Consider the following 16,356-nt stretch of genomic DNA (forward strand, 5'->3'; position numbering starts at 1 on the left):
AAAAAAAAAAAAAAGAAAATTTTAGATTTGAAAAAACCACCATATTACTGTTTTGTATCTGTCACAAGTGATAAAATTTCTTCTAAACAATACTTTTCACTTGGAAAGCCAAGTCTGTCATTTTCCTATTGTTACCTTTTGTTCATGTACAAAAACTCGTGTTATTGTAAAATCCACAACAAGACTTTTTTTCAATATGCTTTTGACTCAAAAACTTAGTTATAACAGTTGGAAATGTGAATAACACTAGCATTGATCTGCCCAGGCATGCAGACACAGACTAAATCAATTCTGGGATACAGTCATTCGGACTGAAGGAAAATGTCAAAATCCACCTTTCCCTACGTATGAATCAACTTACCTTCTATAGCCATAACTGGCTCCTGAGAATATCTGACAAAAGTACTATAACTTTGGAGGAGAGAAGCTGACCAGTCTTATGGGAGCCCAACTGTTGGAACTGAACGTGGTAATACTGATTAAAATGCTTCATAGAAAGTTTGCCAGTCTAACTAGAAAGTAACCCAGCAATTTCAACAACATTATTAAATCATTAGCAAATTCCTTTAGTGAACTTTGTGACATGAGCTAGAAGAGCAGCCTCTTAAGAATCCCCAGGCATGCAGAGCACATGTATCCTTGTATGCCTTCAACCAAGCTTATTAAGATCTACAATCAGATGTTTTCCAATATACCATATAAACCCCTAGAGGGCCAAGGCCAAGGCCAGATGTGGTATTTTATCTATATTCTACCCTTGTCTGCCCCTTTGCTAACATTTCACTGAGTGCAGCACACAGTTCAGCACTCAGTGTCAAATATTTGTTGACTAAGAGAGCACACATATCCCTCTACACATCATATATGGTATCACAAAATGCAGACATTTCGAATATTAAAAATGTAGATCAACTTTCGATAAAAGAGAACAAGGCAGGGGAAAGTAAAACAAATGTTATGTCCTTTCACTTAATTTTTCTGGCATTGAATGTGCAAAATCAACTATTTCAAGAAGAATTTACATAGAACACAAACTTTTCTAACCATGGAAATGAGGAAAACTTTCAGTTCATGGAAGTCACTAAGGATAGATAACCGAAGACAACAGATCTCCCTTTTTTCACCACTTCATCAAACACAGCACTTAAAATTACTTAGGAAAGCATTGTGGTAATATGTTGCTCTAAAATGTTGCCAGTTAGAAAACACATTTTATCATCTGACAGGCCTTTATTTCCCCAGCCCTCCTTCATCATTAAAAAATACTTCTATAGTTTGATGCATTTTTCCAGAGAGCAATGAATAGGTTAGATCAGCAACTGACTTTATCCACTGACATACAGACTGACTGATGGAAACTTCTAACAGCCTTAAGACTTTAAGCCTTGGTACAAGGGTTTACATCAGACCCTTCACAGAAGAGGAAAGCCATTTAATCCTAGAAACTTGCTAAACTTCCTCCAAGACAAACCAGAGATTTTTGTGTATTTCATTAATTCCCCAAAAAACAGCAAAATAATACTCTTTTATCTGTGTGTGTTCATATTTCTTCTTTTCCTGTATATTTGTGCATTAGAAAAGACAAGTGCTTAAGACTGAGCTTTAGGTGGCAACCCCAATTTCACTCTGGACCATGCGTCATGCTTCCTATTAAGTGCTACTGCTTGCTTGGGTCCCTAAAAATAATTGCTACCACTTCATTCTGAAATGACATGCAGGTTTAAAAAAAAGAAAAAAATGAAGAAAGAGAAAGAGAGAGAATGCCAAGGGACACTGTGCTTATCCTCCTAAAAGCAAATCCAAAGGTTTCATAATTTAAATGGAAAATGACTCGAAGGCACATTTACCCACGTGCTTTTTATTAAATTATTGAAAGCTTTTTTATTTCTCTGCATTTTTAAATTCTCAACTCTAATGTATATTTTCTATGTATTTGTATTGAATGAGAAAAAACTCCCAAAAGATTGCATACCAAGGAGCAGAGTCTCCTGTTCCCTGAAATTGATGTATGTTTATGAGGAAATCCAGCATGCGATTTTCAAAACCTGCAGGTTCATTGTAAGTTAAACCATGTGGCCTCCACTCAAATCATCCCTTCCTTTCAAAATCACTCATAAGAATTCCCAATTGCCCTCTTCCCTTGAATCTTTCTGCACTAATCTACTCCCACCAAGCCCCGTGCTCTGTGCCAGTGGAGCCATTGGGGGTGGTGGTCCACCAGCCATCTGGGTGACCCCTTTCATCACTGAAGTACCATGGTAATGCCCTCTCAAACACTGAGCTGTATTTGTTTGTCCTTTACTCTCTTATTTCAGATAGGAAGTTTTTAAATAAAAAAGGAAACTTTCTTCAATAAGACATACAGAGAATGTTCTCAGCATGCATCAGAGTGACCTGGAGGGCTTGATAAAAATACAGTTTCCTGGCTTCCTTCTAGATGTTTTGAACCAGAACACTGATGGGTATGTAGGAATTTCCATTTTAAACTTTAGAACTTCTTTTGGGGCACTAATAATATGTTTATGCCATTACAAAAGTGAGAAAAATACACTTGAAAGAACTTGATTCTTTTCATTAAAAAACACAAATATTTTGAAAGTGTGTATTGTTGAATAGATAAATTAGAAGCAAGAATATTCAGCCTCAAGAAGTTAAAAATCTTAAGCTCTATATTATGTTTCATCAGTAAATCAAAAAGGGGGGAAAAGGAAACAGTAAAAAATGCAGCTTTTGTTTCATCACCTGATTTTTAAATCTTGCCACAGAAACCTGTGTAAAGCTTGGGAGTCATGCATCACTGTTGAAGACGACCTATGACCTTAATTCTCAGACAAAAGAATCAAAATACAATTTAGGTAAAGAATTTGCTGTACATTTTAAAATCTTTTGTTGTTCATTTTCACTTAGCCTTGGCCTCATTCACCTCGGGATTTGCACGGAATCCTGCTTGGAGGGCCTCCTCCCCGAGTTGTTAAGTGACAATCTAAAGGCCGCTTCAGGATTAACCAGTTTAACCAGGTGAGCAGAGAGTTTCATTTTGATTAGGACAGAAAGCGGCAGCCCTGTCCGGAAGTCCAGACTGTGGACTGCGAGGCCAGAAGGGCTTTATCAATCCTGAGGGCAGCGTGTTCGGTGAGGATGAGCTCACACTCAGCGCGGGGATTAACCGCGGCTCAAACAACACCCCACCAGTGCCGGCTGCCCCCGCCGTCCCTGCGGCCAAGAAGCCAGGGCACCAGAAGTATAAACAGCGGGTGACTCTTTCGTGTGTTAATTAGCACTTTCTAGGGGAGCTTGCTATTGAGTCCTAAGATGGTCACTCCACAATAATGTTGAAGAAGTGCACACGTTCAGAAGAGTCATAGCAGAAATCAGGATGACTTCTAATCTGCAAAACCAGCCAGGATGTGCTATTTCTTAAACACCAGAATGATTTGATTTGCTCATCCAGAGACGGCACTGTTTTCCTTAGAAAAAGAGAAGGAACGCTTATGGTACATTTCTTAATATTTTTATAGGAGGTGTTATTTCTCTAAGCCAAAGACAGTATTTTCCATCTGCACCCATCCCTTCAGTGATTTAAACTGTCCCTGTGTCGCGTGACCACATCCAAAGAGTCCTTCCATGTCCTTGGAATTCTTGACAGAGTAAGGGCGTGGTTCAAAGAACTGTGCTCACTCGGGGAAACTGGAGAACAAGGGATTTTCCTTCAAGGGCACTGAGCTGTGGTTTTTGAAAGGAAATGCTGTGCCTGTGCGAAATTATTGCATTCATTTACATTTCTGTAGATAATACAAACTCAGGAAAAAAAGGTATACATGAAAGAGAATGGATAGGGGCGCCTGGGTGGCTCAATCAGTTAAGCTTTTGCCTTTGGCTCAGGTCATGATCCCAGGGTTCTGGGATCGAGTCCCACATCAGCTCCCTGCTCAGTGAGTAGTCTACTTCTCCTTCTGCTCCTCCACTTGCTCATGTGCGCTCGTGCTCTCTCTCTCAAATAAATAAATAAAATCTTTAAAAAAAAAAAAAGAAAAAGAGCATGGACAATTTCAAGTGGGCAAGAAAGGCAAAGACTGAAAAGGTGTAATGAGCAGAAGAAATGGCTATTGGCTAATGTAATAAGGCTCTAGAATCTAGATTCTCCCTATTTCACAGTGTGGTTCAGGGGTCAGCATCATCAGCATCACTTGTGAGCTTGTGAGAGCTGCAGTATCTTATGCCTTACCTGAGACCTACTGCATCAGACTCTGTATTTTAACTAGATCTCCAAGTTGTTCATCCGCACAGTAAGGTTTGAGGTACACTGTTCTAGAAAACTACAAGAGAGCATGAGAAGTAGAGATATGAGCCTTGAGCTTCAGAAGGCATTCCAGATTCTATTTGTAGATGAAAGAAGGTAAAAGAAGAGTTTGAGCCGGGGAGTTACTTTAGAAAGAGTAACATACTATTGTGTATTAGAATTTGAAAATATACACACACATAGCTGTATCTTATATCTCTATTAATAGAGATACAGATATATAACACAGAGACAATTCGAATTCTAATGAGCAGTTCACTTGACAGCCATGCAGGGTAAATGATTTAAGAAATATTTAAATGGGGCACCTGGGTGGCTCAGTCAGTTAAGAGACTGCCTTCAGCTCAGGTCATGATCCCAGGGTCCTGGGATGGAGTCCCACATCCGGCTCCCTGCTGAGCAAGGAGTCTGCTTCTCCCTCAGCTCCCCCCCCCACTCGTGCTCTCTCTTGCGCTCTCTCTCTCTTGCACTCTCTCTCAACTAAATAAATGAATCTTAAAAAAAAATTTAAATATATTATACTTGAGCCTATTTTTCCTTTTATACTAATTCCTATGAAGACTCTTTGCTCCTCGTTTCCAGGAAGCTAAATGGTCTTAGGAGTGTCATTCTCAGGTAACATTTTATCAAATAACAATTCAACAGAGGCTAACTCCACAGATGGTAAGTTCACAAAATAGATGTCAACTCAGTTACCACCTTTGCAAATGAACTAATACAAAATTGTGATAGCACCATGAAAAGTAAGAGGGAAAGTAGGAAGATGAAAGGGTTGGAGACAAATTTGTGTGTGAGAGAGGGAAAGAAGACCAAGAAACATATAGGTGTGCCCTGCTATCCAAATTCAAGAACTTGATGAATTCTGTTAGCAGGAAATGTGTATATTGTCAGAGACCACTAGGTTAGAGAGACCGGTACAAGCAATATAACCAGCGCCATTTACTTCGAAGTTCACTGATAAAGAATTGATAGACTATCAAGAAAAGATATACCCCAATCATACTTCTATTAATGAATCATCGTGATTTACTGTTAGAGCAGTGAGCATGGTCCATGACTCAAGAGTAAGAAGTTGTAAGCCTTTTATCTGTAGTTTCTCTTCCTCTGTGCCTTTAATGCTTTTCCTGTGAGTAAGTCCTTTTATTTAGAGGTAAGCAGAGCAGAACTTTCTGCAATTGTGGATAGAGGTGGTATAGAAAACCTTCAATGGAGGACTGTTATCTAGGGTATTATACCTCACTCAGACATCAAATAGAACAGTCTTCCTTCCACAACTGATATGCCACACTAATTCCTCCAGCCTGACTTACTCACATGCCTGTAGACAATGGCAGCAGCTAATCTAACTTGAAACAAATATCCAGTTAACAACCATTTCCCTAGATCTGCTTTCACAGTTCCATATGCTTCTCTTTAACAGTCCATACTATAGAGGTTCCTAAAGACCCATTTCTTTGGTGACAGTGTACTACAGGAGGCAGTTTGAAGGCCACTTGAGCTGTGTTGTCTGGGCAAGCTACTTAACACCTCTTTGGGCTCCAGGTTCGTCATGTGTAATATGGGGAAAATATCAATTCCTACTTCATAGTGTTGTTTTGAGGATTAAATGATAATGTGTAAATGTGTGTGTGTGTGTGTGTGTGTGTGTGTGTGTGTGTGTGTACATAGCACTTGGCACATGGTAAGTGCCATGTGCATAGTTATTATTCTCAAATATTACTGACACAACCTGTTGTTGAGTATATTGCTTTCCTCAGTAAGGAAAAAGAAAACCTTGGCAGAAACATTGACAGTGTCATGAAGGGGGAAGGAGGCAAGGTCAACATTTGTTGGGAATTGGAAGCTTGGTTTATGGTGGATCTTTCAGTTAAAGGGCTTGCTTATAGTTAGGATAGCATACAATTGCCTGTCCCTCTGTTTTGATGCTTTCCATTGGTAATTTGGTGGGTCTTTAGGGAAGTTCCTATAATGAACAGTAAAGCCATCTGCCTGGGCAAGAGTCTCATGAAACAGTGGCCAAGTTAATACAAACAGTTAATTGGTTGGCTTTCGCTGTTGTTACTGTTTTGGGCTTTTTTGTGTCAGGGGAGGGAAGATAGGGGGACATAATAGACGTGGTAAGTAGTTTCATTTCAGTGTATATAGGTAACAGTCCATGTGGTGATTATTATTATTTCTTCTTCTTGGTTTTATTATTGTAATGTTTCTCAGAATAGGTGCAAGTTACTAACTACCATATTAACTAGAGTAGTAAGATAATTTGTTTTTCCCGTAATCACCCAGGAACCATCAGGACTTTGAGAAATCAGATAAAACAGAGGGAAGCTCCTGGGAAATCAGATCTGAGTAAAGCAAAAATGTAGAGGACTCTAAGGGGAGTTGGGAAGGAGTGGAGTAAACAGAATGAGCAGTGAGATGATATCAGAAATACACTGCCTGTAGCACTTTTTTTTTTCTGATGTCAGTCTGCTCCCTTCCAACATTTAATCATTTACACTGGGTTTATTCTTAGAGGGCAACAAGAATCAACCACTGTGTTGGTTTTGCTTTGTTTTTCTCTTTGAAACCATTAAGGTATCTGAAAGATCCTTTGAGGAAGGCATTGAACACAATATTATTAGAAATAAGAATGCTACTTGTAGATAGATGCATATACTTGTATTAAAGGGAGGCAGTGTGACAATGAGTAAATGGCAAGGGCTTTGACCTGGGTGGATGTGCCTTCAAATCCTGTTTCTGCCACATACTAGCTGTGTGGCCTTGGACATGTTATTTAACCTCACTTCACTTATTAAACTTCACTTTTCTTATTTATAAACTAAGACCGCAATATCTACTTGCAGGAAATGTTATAAAGAAATGATTATTAGCACATAATTCTCAATAATTACATTTATATTAGAATATGCAGGTAGGCTTTGTATTTTACAGGTTATATCTAATTATACACTCTGGATATATGAGTAGATCACTACGTAGTAGTGAATTATATACTATATAAGTACAAATTAGTAACAGAAATATATGTCATTTCTGCTTTAGATAAAACTAAAATCTTATTAATTACACATGCACTCAAAATCACAGAATTTAGTTTTAATTGCCAATCATAACTGATTAAGTACATACCTAAAATTTCACCTAACAAGTAATCCTATTCTTATTTATGCTCAAGGTACTCGATTTTTATGTCACTTATTGTCATTAATTTCCACAGACAGTAATATTTGCTTTTGAGCTTTTTCCCATTTTCATAACATTATAAATTCTAAACTACCAAAAAAAAAAAATCTGGAGTTATTCCAAAACCTTTTTTTTAATCACTATTGAAACTACAACATTTTTAAAAAGAAAACTTGTTTGGGTTTACAATCTATTTATTACAGCAAACAATACCAAATCCACATGCTTGACAAAAAGAATCCATTGACAAAACAGATTTCAAAGGATAATAAAAAAATTAAAAGCCAAACTGTAATTCTTCCCTAAAGAAGTTTATAATGAGAATAGATGAAACTGGCATCATAACGAATGGCATTTTTTAACATGTATAATGTATTTCATTTTAATACTATGTTGAAACTGAATAGCAATCATGTCTTTTCTCTTCCTCTTCCTTTTCATGGTGCCAAAAGAGCCCATACATCCAGGTAGCCTTCAGATATAGTGTCAGAGAGCCCCCATTTCTATCACTCCCTGATGATGAATGAGGTTCTTCTTCTAAACAAATAAGCACTCCAGAGGGTTACCCTTGACAGGGTTGTTAATCCAGAGAGCTTGCCTTATCACTGCAGAACTCAAGGGCTGAAGGTTTACAGGATCCCTGCACTGCCTGGCTCTTGGGTAGTTGTCAGGAAGCTGCATGGCACATGGCCACACTTTTCAAAGAACAGCCAGCTTCTGCCCTTCTCTTCAATGTTCTATTTCCAGTACTGGTCCTCACCCTCAACTTGGGGTGTTTCCTCTTGGCAAATCGAAATCATTTATATTATGCATGCAGCGATTGGCTAATAGGCTACATTGACGTAACTTTCATTTTTTCGCCAGAAAAGCAAATTGCCAACATAAATTCTCCTGCATGCAAAGCAAATAAAAGACAGGGACATTCACTGATTGGTCCTGGTCTACAAAAGCAGATGTAGAACCACCACCTTGGATTCCAGGATATGAAACACAGAGACAACCTTCATCTCTTATCAGCCATGTATAAATTTCTTCCCAAAACCCAAAACTCGCTGGCCCTTGACTTTGCTTCCATTGACATCTAGACTAAAGGTCAGCATTTCTTTTACATTCCAGAAGTTATTAGGAATCAACTTCACTTTATATTCCTGCTAAGAATTGATGAGTTGGCTTTAACTCAATGAGGTTCAACAAATCTCTTAGTACCATCTCTAAAAATATGTGTCCAGATGATGATTCGGCAGTCAGGAAAAGGACTTCTCTAGTTAACATACACTCCCTTGATATTTTAAAAAGCATCAACATATATTTTTTTTTCAATGAAAGTAAAAAGTTAAAAATCAGTTTTGCCTCCGTAAATGATTAGCAGGCACTTCAGACCCCCTTCTAACCTCCTCTATTCTTCCAATCCCACATTTTAACACCGCAGGAGATATGCAGAAATAAAGAATGCATATTTTTTATCCCAGTCACAAGCTTATGTCTTAAAAGGTTTAGGAAAGGCATGTGACATGGCCTGTTTGAAAAGCAGAGCATAATGTGTTTTCAGTTTATAAATTATAAAATATTCAAAAGCACAGACTAACACCAAGGAATTGGTTACTGCTAGATATCTGGAACTGTTTTTTTCTTTCTTTCTCTTATCTCCTTGCTTTTTCTTTTTTCCCCCACTAAGAACAAAAGGCAAATAAAATGCAAATGAAACGCCTTAGGCCTGAGAAGATAAGAAGGAAAACATCTGTGCCAAAAAGAGAAAGAATAGGGGGGTCTCTTTGAATGCTTATCAAACAAATTATTTAATCATGGGATTTTTTTTTTGATTGACCAGTTCCTAGGATGTTATTTTCTAATTTGCATGTTGCTTGAATATTAAATTTTACATCCCTATACTTAAGCAAAACAGGGATACTATTTTGTATTTTGTTTTCTACTTCCTGCACAAAAAAGCCTAAAAATTATAGTTTATAAATACCGCTGTTCAGTACAGAAAGTTTGGTATTTTATTTCAACCCGGAATTGCCGCCTAGCAGCTACTACACGAAATGAGGACTCTCAACATCCTATTAGATTATGTCATTGCATTTGTTAAGAAGGAAGAGATGGAATATGCTCTATCCCAGTGATAATACTGAGCTTTCTAAATACTCAGAAGCTGTGTGGGTAGCAATTTAAGCTTTAAATTGGGATCTATATGCCTTTCTGAAGATTCAATATAAATGAAAGATTAAGTGGGTCGTATTAAAATGGCTCAAGAAGATTCCACACTAGGAGAGCCCAGTGTTTTCATGTTTCATATAAACCTACATACATGCATATCAGACCTAATTGAAAAGGCCAGAATCTAAGGAAGGACCAATTCTTGTGTAAATGCTCACAAGTAGGGTTTTTCGATTCACATAAAACCTTTTCATTCAAATTCTGTGGCTGGCTGGTTTTTTAAATTTTCTGTATTTATTATGAACTAGTAGAAGAGAAAACATTTTTTAGAGTCTCAACATAACTGAACCTTAATAAAATATTACAAGCAGAAAGTTAAGTGTAAGCCCCAACCTCTCCCAGCTCCTACCCCCTAGATACTTTATTTTGTGGCTATGTCATACTTTTCTTAGGCCATCTTCAATCTTTATGGCAAGAAAAAATGTTTCCCTTAAGTTGTAAGACTATAGAAATATGCAGTTATGAGAGTTACATCTACAAAAAAATCTGTTAAATATCTTTTTGACCTAACTTGAGACTCAATTCAAAACATCACCATGATTTATCTATCATTGTAGTACTTTATATATTTCATGGAGATTTCAACAAATAGATGAAAATATATTATCTCTAATGTCAAGTATATAGAAACTATATTACAAGACAGTAACTATTAATAGGAGAAAGTACTTAATTTCTAGGTAGCCTTTAATCAATGCCCGCTGTATCAAGATGGACAGTATTGCTGTAAGATAAATGTAAGTGTAACTAAACTAAATATACAGTGGAGACTCTTAAAAGAGATTAGATAAATGAGAAACAATTCAAAAGAAAAGTAAAAAATGAATTAGAGGATTTACCCAGTTTGAAATGCCGTGGCTTCAGAAGATGATGACAAGAAGGTGACTATCTGTTAAAAAAAAGAAAGTAAAAGAAGGGAAAATTTATTTGCAGAAATAGATGATTTTTAAAATTGAAGTAGGGAAGATGAAAATTAGATGAACAAATCTTTTCTAAGTAATGGAAAAGATTTTGTCTGAAACAAACCCGAGTCACCTTAAAGCTACAAGTTTAGAGCCTTCAAATTTTGTAATGGAAATAAGAGTATTTTAAAGAAACTTATCTTTGCTCTTAAATATCTTCCTATAGTCTTAGCTCGATTCTGTCGGATAAATTAAATCTTACAAGAAAATCTTACTTGTTTCTTAGAAGAATTGCTATGTCTATGTTGAGTGAGTTTATAGCCCCTTATCTTAGAATAAATACGTGATTGGATAGTTGTATTCCAATCAATGACATTTTCCAGAGACATTAACTAAAGAGAAAGAGTTGTGTTTGAGATGTTTAGATAGAGGAGAATCTTTCAGGACTTCCATGGGATGTATTCCTCCCCAATAATCAGGCAGATGTACATCTCAATTGCTCTTTATTTTTACGTATCTATTGACTAGGACATTCTGCTAAGGAACAAACACAATAGCATCCATGAGAGAGCTATCAAGTGTGATGTAACTGCCCGATAGAGAGATGTGTCCTTGTTTTCCTCCCTCTGTTATCTCACTAGACAAATCTCTCCAGCCTTTAATTGCACCCTTGACTGTGCAATAATTAACAGTTTGGGTTGGGGGAAGGGAAGGGTCTTTTTAAAAAACTATGTAATAGATTAGCCGTTTTTACCATATACCTCAACTTAGCATGGAATTGATTTGTAAAACAGAAATTGCTTGGCAACTGTCATTTAATGTTCTGCTTGGACACTACCGGAAAGCATTTAGATTGATCGAGTGTTCTTTAAGATGAATGTATAAAGTTGATTTAATTGATATCAGAATTTCTCTTCCCATTTATCGTTAGATACAATCTGTGTAGTGCATTGCGTGTTATCTTCTTTTTGAAAAAGATCAACAAAAGGGAAAGAGATTCTCCCTTTGCAGTTCCTCTGAAAATAAACATTAACTCCTGCATCCAAGGCAGGAGGATGAGGCAAGGCTCCCAGTCTCCTGGTGCAGTCTGTTATGTATGCGAGGTGGATGGAGGCTGCTCCCCAGAAGCTCAGATTAGAGAATCCCCTTTAATAATGAGGTCAAATAAACCCCAGGCGAGATCATTCACTGAGCTTTCATCAGTTACATTCACATCTCATTTTATCACAGGACCAAGTCAAGTAAATGAATTGAACAAAAAGTTCTCCAGAATGAAATGAGAAACTGACTTCATATTACAGCAACAGGACTCACTCTTAGGCCTAACTTACATGCTCACAAAACAGAAACTGGTTCGATATTACAAAATATTTGAGCAAGAGTAAATAAAAACTAGTACTATTCTCAACGAACATTTTCTAATGGTGAGATGATAATATTATAGGACATTTATTTCAAATGAAGACTTTAAATAGTGGAGATATTTCCATAAGGAGATGTGATGAAGTTATGTCCCTTTGTATGTATGAAAACTTTAGGCTTGATCCAGTTTGTTTTTATATTGTGAAATAAAATTGTGGTTTTTAAAATAACACGCAGTTTTTATCACTAAACATTCCTAGCTATGTATGTATAAATGTGTAAGTGTGCGTGAGTGTTCAAGTTTAGAGACTAAAACTTACAGTTTCTACTCAAGAACACAACCTAAGAATTAATTTTTTTTAATTCTATCATAAACATGAGTTGCAATGTGAAAATCTTCCAGATATAACATAGGCTTTTCGTCAAATGTAGGTTTGCTTAAATAAACCCCCTAAGCCTAGAGGAAGTAAAGGTAGGTCAGATGTTAGGTAGGAAAATAGGCTAGGAGATCTCTCCTTGCTGACCACTGTGACGACCATTTAAACCACCTTGGTTTCAAGGACTGTGTCAACCTATGGTTTCAGAATTGAAAAGTAAAATGTCATGTACTAAAACATAAGAAATATAGGTCCAAAACTTACTTGGCAGGCTCAGGAATGACTATATCACTTGTGGGACCCAGTGCAAAATGAGTATGTGGGGAAACAGCAGAGCGTTAAACGAGAGGCAAGTCTTGTGTGGCCCCACAGATCATGCCATATGTCCATGAAGCCAGCCCTGGTTATATGTACTGTAACTTGTAAGGAAAGAATAGCTTAATTTGCTTTAAGTAACTTCTCCATGTTTCATATTATTCTCCATCAAATAGTCTCCAAGCACAAACCTGCATGTGCATTGATTGGCTATGCATTCAGAGACCTTTTACCTGGCCTCTGTTTGTGTGGCTTCATATCTTTATGACATGGAATGAACAGCTTGGCGCCACGTTGCTGTTATCCATTAACCATTCCTGTTTTCCTAATCATCTTTGACTCCATCTTTCTCTGTCCTATCTGTTATTGTCTTCGGAAAAGAGATGTGAGGTTTCCTTAGCCTGTGCTGGTTTACATGACATGATTTGTGTATCTGCCTACAAGAGTTTCTCAAATGAACCCTGTGCATTATCTTCTTCCCCCAGCCCCTCCTCCTCTGAAGAAAGAAGAAAAAGGTCGTACATCTGTAAAATGACAGCACTTATGAAAAATGAGAGTTTGGCCCACATGGCTCTCATCAGACACAGACTCATCTGCTGTGCCACAGACACTGCTCATTTCCTTCAGAATCAGACTACAGTTAAAAACAGGAAACACCTAATAAATTGCCGGGTCTATCAAATTAACAAAGCATAAAGAAACCTTCAAGGTAATCAATGAGTATTGCTTGCTTAGAGAAATGCAAGTGTCAAACAAAGGAACCTAGACTTATGACCATATTTTCCTCTATAAAACTACTTTAAGATGTCAACCGTAATTTAAACTTAGCAATAAAGAAACTTACTCAGAGAAAGTGTGGAAAAATTAAACTTTTTAATCTAATTTTTGGTCACAGATGGACTTGAAGTATTTCAAAAGCAAGAATTTTTATCATATATTCATTGTGCTAGGATTTTTAGGCACACACATTTTATTAAAAAAAACAGAACGAATTAAATACACAACAATCATAAGTGACAGAATTCTCAAAGTAATCTCCCTTTGTGCGAAATTAATCAATCCCATTTTAATGGGAAAAATATTAGTATTATGAAAAGATTTTATCATAGCAATATCTAATTGCTAAAAGCTGCTTGTTTTCATGTATTTTTGCCTAGAAGTGAAATCAGTAATAAGCCATGAAACAAGGGGATACTTTCTTGAGCTATATTTTAGATAACAAAAATACAAGTAAATTAAATTTGGGAAAGAAGATACACTATGCAATTGCAACCCTTCTCAAACCTGCTCTTAAAAAATCCTTTCTTCTTGAGAAAATAAAGGGTAAGTCTGAAAAAAAACTTTGCCCTCATTTCCTTCAGAGCCTTTTAAAGTCTAATCTCTCTAATGCTGTGTGCTCTGCGTTTCATTCCCATCCTTAAAACAAGTTTCTAGGAAAAAGCCAAGGAAATAAAAACTTTTCAGAATTGATAAGAAGAATATCCCTTATGTTCCTAAGTTTGAATATACTCATTAGGAAAATAATCTTTATTTCCAGAAAGAATTTAACTGCTCTGTCCTCAGAAGTCACACAAATGTTTCTACCACCACTCAAAGACATTTTACTATTCAAATCAAGAGTCTTGCCACTAAAAGTATTATTTGTCCTGTGTATGAGTGACCCCTTCAGGTGCTGTACTGAAAAGACTATTCTATGTACAGGGTGGAAGAGTTTCCCCTAACACAATGTATGCATGCTAAGAATTTTCGACAAAGCAATTTATTCAAAAGTTCCCTGAGAATAATAATTATAATTTTAAACAATCTAGGAAAAAAACTCTTCTTTTAACAACGCATTTCATATAGTATTCATATATATTAACCAGAAACAAATCTTGAGTCCTGCATACAAGAAACTATGCTAGAAATAACCATACTAGACAGAATACATCAGGTCCTATTTCAAATAATCCATGTTCTGATTTTGTAAGATACCAGATTTTATCAAATCATGTATCTGGATCTTTTCCAAAAATATATGGTGGCTAGAACAGCAAGAGATACAATAACACATAATTTTTGCCCTTTAAAAGTTTGGAATTGAATTGCAAATTGCTTGGAAAAAAAATAATTAAGCTAGAATTGTCCAAGAAGACATGATAATTTCATTGTCTTTATCGTCTCAGATAAAATGTCTGAAGCTACCTGAGCAGTAGGCTGGCACAAAAAAGCAAGTATTGGGAATGGCAATAATTCTGAGTCTGTGAAAAGTGAAATGACTTTGGAGTTGGATCCAAGCAGAGATACCAACACTAAACCGAATGCCTAAGGATGGGGGGATTCATGACCTGGCGTTCCAGTCAAATTGACCGTACACAAAGTGCATTCTAGAAGGTAGGGTCATAATGAGATGATTCTGGAAAGTGGTAATCCCTGTCTATAGGCAAGTAGTATCTTGATGTGAGATAGTAGAAGATAGAATGAGGCGATGCCTCCGCCAGCATGGCTGGATGTTAAATATAGAATTCAAGTTCTTAGAAATAAAGGGTTAGTGGGGGTAGGGCCCAAGTCAGCCTGATATTCAGGGTAAGAGTTTATTTTTGGTTGTACTTGGATTATAAACTAGTAATCATGGGATCCACATTTGGATAATAAAAATACAAGTAAATTTAAATTTTAGGGAAAAAAAGATAAACTATGCAATTGCAATTGATATTCTTCTTATCAATTTTGAAAAGTATTTATTTCCTTGACATTTTCCTAGAAAGTTATTTTAAGGATGGGAAAGGAATCTAGAAGTTAGGGAAAAGGTAAGCTAGTGCAATCAGGGCTCATCTTCTGATGACCAGTTTCAAAGTTGAGAGCAGCAGATAGATTCCTTACCCCTTCCTCATGACAAGACTTATGGATCCTTCATGAGTGGTCAAAACTGGCTTTCATTGCCTCAGCAACTGTGCCAAATATTGGACAAACCTGTTGAGCAGGAATAGACCCAATAGAAGAGATTTGATAACAACCATTGAGCAAGGGTGAGATTTTGAAAAGGAAGCAGAGGAATGTGAAATTTGTAGGGGAGGAGTGATATTTACTACTGTATTTAGGAAATGAAATCTGTTTATTGGGCATTCTGCCAGACATTAATATCAATAATCATTACTTTTATATATGAATGATATAAGAATTATTACCATATAAAATGACATGGAGACAATAAAGATCTTCAAAGTCTACCTAAATTATTTTTAAATATTTTTTTAAAATTAAATTCCATGTTAAAATATTTTTATGTTAAACAGAGTTAGAGATTACTTAAACCTCTTAAACAGATCGCAAATCTATGCCATTAAATATGGTGAATCTTGTGCATGTGACTTTACCTGTTAACAATTTTAACAATTATTTTGCTGAACACATAAAGGTATCCTCATCAAAATTTTGAAGTTAAGCAGATTAAGTTATACACCTAATGTGTATTACACAGATGACAAAACAAGATTTAAAATATCTTAATAAGCATAAAAATGAGCCCAACCACAAATATAAAATTGGACAACACAAGATATAATGTACTTCCTCGATGTTAAAAAATAACTCAATATTCTTAGATGAGAAACTCAAAACTAGAGATTTAATTCTCCTATATTTATTTGTATATTTAATACAATTCTAATAAAAATATAGCTTATGACAGAGATACAGATTTCCTGAATGAAGAAATACA

At 36.3% G+C, this 16,356-nt stretch overlaps 1 long non-coding RNA gene across 4 annotated transcripts in view; it reads right to left on the reverse strand.

Moving 5' to 3' along the window:
- LOC103661751 overlaps positions 1–16,356 on the reverse strand; it is a 583,685-nt gene that overhangs the window by 250,388 nt on the left and 316,941 nt on the right. For all 4 annotated transcript variants that reach the window (XR_568237.1, XR_568238.2, XR_568235.2 and 1 more), the window contains exon 4: positions 10,540–10,589. This is a non-coding gene — a long non-coding RNA (uncharacterized LOC103661751). The remainder of the gene's footprint in view (positions 1–10,539; positions 10,590–16,356) is intronic.

This window comes from Ursus maritimus, unplaced genomic scaffold, assembly GCF_017311325.1.
Source record: "Ursus maritimus isolate PB19 unplaced genomic scaffold, ASM1731132v1 scaffold_11, whole genome shotgun sequence".
Classification (NCBI taxonomy): Eukaryota; Metazoa; Chordata; class Mammalia; order Carnivora; family Ursidae; genus Ursus; species Ursus maritimus.